At 31.6% G+C, this 3519-nt stretch overlaps 1 long non-coding RNA gene across 1 annotated transcript; it reads left to right on the forward strand.

Annotated features, from left to right (window-relative positions):
• Positions 1-35: 35 nt before the first annotated feature.
• LOC128879899 (uncharacterized) lies at positions 36-3513 on the forward strand. Its single transcript, XR_008457719.1, has 3 exons — positions 36-1916; positions 2000-2471; positions 2660-3513. It is a non-coding gene; the product is annotated as an uncharacterized LOC128879899 (long non-coding RNA).
• Positions 3514-3519: the final 6 nt, after the last annotated feature.

A 3519-nucleotide genomic window follows, 5' to 3' on the forward strand; every position in this document is an offset into this window, starting at 1 on the left:
TTAATCACACTTTCCAAACGATGTTAATTATTTTCAGGATGGAAGAAATTTGTTACGTCAAATTAATCATGCCTTGGGTTAAAAATTTAATTAATCACACCAGCCTCAGACAATTTCAATTCTCGTTACTTTTATCGCATCTTATTAATTTGTTTTCTGTAATTTTATTATCTTCGTCAACAGAAAAAGAAAAAGATCGATCTGTATCGAAATAAAATAATCCTAATCGCGTCTCGGTATGAAAACCGTTTATTCATGTCGTAGTTTTAGAATTTTGTTATCGTTCTCGATTTATGTAAAACTCAAAATTTGAACGAGTATAGAAAATGGTGTTTCTTTTCAATTCGATCGATTTCCTATGTGACTCGGAATAGAAATTTTATTATAGTATCAAGTTGGTACTCTGTTGCTCTGTTATTCCAAACCGAGGGAGTGCAACGCAAAAAATATTAATTTTATTGTAACTCTGGTGCTTGACCTCACTGCATGACCCAATTATGTCTCAAATATTATTTATCGATACATTTTGACATAGTGTTATAAATAAATCATTGGGATAAATGTTCGAGACGGTGTAGCTTGCACTTCTGAATCTCTTTATTTTGTTATTCTAAATTTCTTTCTTCCTTTTGTCGATGATATCGTCGTGTTGCTCTTTTTCTTATTTTTTTGATTGTTTACTAGCAGAATTGTAATCCGAGGTTCGAATTCCAAATTTGTTTAATTCCAAACAAGCCGAACAAAAATATAAACGGACAATGTAAATATCATCGGAATACACAAACAACTTTAAATGTTAATAAAGAGCACAATTGATTTTCACTTATATCCTCTAATTGAAAAATAACATTAAAGCAGAAAGCGACTGGATCGTTCTATTATCGAGTTCATTTTCGAATTTCGACTGTAAATGGTTTCAATTTTGATCGGTAGATTTAAAATTCCAGGGTGCAATTTGCAGTAATTGAATTTGAAAATTTTTCTTGCAGTTTCAATTTGGAATTTTGCGGTTTGAACACGGAAAATGTTTAAAAGAAATTTTTCGATTGGATCTTGGTGCCTGGATAGAGTAGGGCCGAGCGAAATTATTTTTTTTTCGAAGCTAAACAAAAACAGGATCGCCATCGATTGACTTATTTCGCGGAAACGGGAGGATCAGATCGTCCAAATACAAACGAGTAACGATAATAAACGAAACGAGAGATAGAGAGAGAGAGAGAGAGAGAGAGAAACAAAAATAATACAGAAGAAAGACAGAAGATAAACAGACGTTTCGATTAGTAATTTAACTTAATAATTTATAAAAAGGACCAAATTACGGTTTGAAATTTTTCCAGATGACAGATTTAGTTTTCTTTTTTTATTTTCTTGTAATTTCATGGCCACGATTATGAATGAAAAAATGACAGCTTCGTTGCAGTATTTTAGAGAGGTTTTGACGAATTTAGGATTCCCGTTTAGAAAATTCCAGAAAATGTTTTTAATTATATGATGTATTTTTTTAAAAAAAAACATGTATTTTCGACGAACTGTTTTAAATATAGCGATTGAAAATTGTTTTTGTAATGGAACATGGAAAGCTCGAGAATTGTAAATATTTTTTCAGAACAACTGCGTTTTGTTATCTATCGTTAATTTCTGCACAAGAATGTCGAATATATTTCAAAACGAGGTCGAAAAGTAATGAAAAATGTTGTAAGAAATGAAATCACAGAAGGAATCTATTTTTCATCGTACAGTGTGATTTTAAACGTGAACCTCTAATCCTCTCTGACAGTAATATGCAATTACGAATATTTTTCAGATTATACATGTCACATGCGTGTTTATTTAAGAAATGATCTGTCCCAGTATAATTTACACGGTGCGCTCGCAATTTCTCCAAAACTGTTTCAAAAGGAAATCATCCCGAGAAAGTAAATTTCAAGTATATTCGAGTGTATAAATTAAATAATGGGACCCGAAGGAGTCGCTAAATAACTATTCATAATTTTTCCAGAAAAAAGAAGTATCCGTACGAAAGACGAATGCTGTTTCACGGTGCATTTAAAATTTCTCCCAAACTGTTTCAAAAAGGAAATCATCGCAAGAAAATAAATTTCGAGTATATTCGAGTGTATATTTAATGGAGCCCGAAGGAGTCGTTAACTAACTATTTATTATTTATCCAGAAAAATAATATGCATATGAAAGACGAATGCTGTTTCATGATTCACCAAAGAGCGCCTCACTCGTATTTCTCTCTGTTATTAATAAATTCATTTACGATTAACGAGCGTGCCAATTGGAATATTTTGAACAGAGAAAAGAATCGCGAAATTGCGAAATTGCAATCAAAATTCGTCTTATTTCAAATGTTCAGTCTATTGCTCGTTTATACGTTACAAGGACAACGATGATGATACAATACAATTTCAAGTATATCGTAATTAGACTGTGGATCTTTATGCAAAAATAAAATCTTGGCAAACGTACGTACAAAAATTGAACCCAATTAGGAATTTATTTCGTTTTGTAAATGTGATAACGTGAACTTTATTTTCAATCTTTTTTTATATTCTTGCATATCGTTTGCATTTTGTAGTTTCTTGCACATTTAAATTTCCTATAAAGGCACAAAGATCCGCAGTCTAATTATAATTATGTTTCCTGTTTACAGTTAACGTTCAGTCGAATCCTGTCTCAAAAAGAATGTAAACATGATCGGAAGAACTGTTATACGTATGCGTGTGAACAGAATAACGAAATTTGAATGTTTAAAATATCGAAAGATTCTGCAAATTTTGAAAACATCGAAACTCATTGTATAATTCGAACATATTCGAAATGTGTCGCGTTGAATATTTCTGCGGAGTAGTTGTTTGATTTCTCATGGGGGAACAGATAATGAAACAATTGTTCGCAAAAATTTGGATCTCATAAAGAATCAACGCGGAGTGGTGAATTTGATTAAGATTTATTGTTCGAATTAGTATCGGATATTTGTGCGAGAAAAAGATCGGAGTGAACATTCTTAATTTTGAACCATAGTCAGATGTGTAATTTCATTTGTTGTGGGGAGGAGAGGGACAATTTAGAATAAAAAAAATTGGAATACACGAGGAAGGATTTCAACTTGTTTGCATTCTATTTTCTTGTGAAAAAGAGAAATGGAGTTAAAGATTCCAAATTTTGAACCATAGTCAGATGTGTAATTCCATTTGTTGTGGAGAGGAGAGGGACAATTTAGAATAAAAAAAATTAGAATACACGAGGAAGGATTTCAACTTGTTTGCATTCTATTTTCTTGTGAAAAAGAGAAATGCAGATAAAGATTCTAAATTTTGAACCATAGTCAGTTGTGTAATTTCATTTGTTGTGGAAGAGGAGAGGGACAATTTAGAATAAAAAAAATTGGAATACACGAGGAAGGATTTCAACTTGTTTGCATTCTATTTTCTTGTGAAAAAGTGGAATCGAATTAAAGATTGTTAATTTTGAACCATAGTCAGATGTGTAATTTCATTTGTTGTGGAGAGG

The sequence above is a fragment of the Hylaeus volcanicus genome, chromosome 7, assembly GCF_026283585.1.
Source record: "Hylaeus volcanicus isolate JK05 chromosome 7, UHH_iyHylVolc1.0_haploid, whole genome shotgun sequence".
In the NCBI taxonomy this organism is placed as follows: domain Eukaryota; kingdom Metazoa; phylum Arthropoda; class Insecta; order Hymenoptera; family Colletidae; genus Hylaeus; species Hylaeus volcanicus.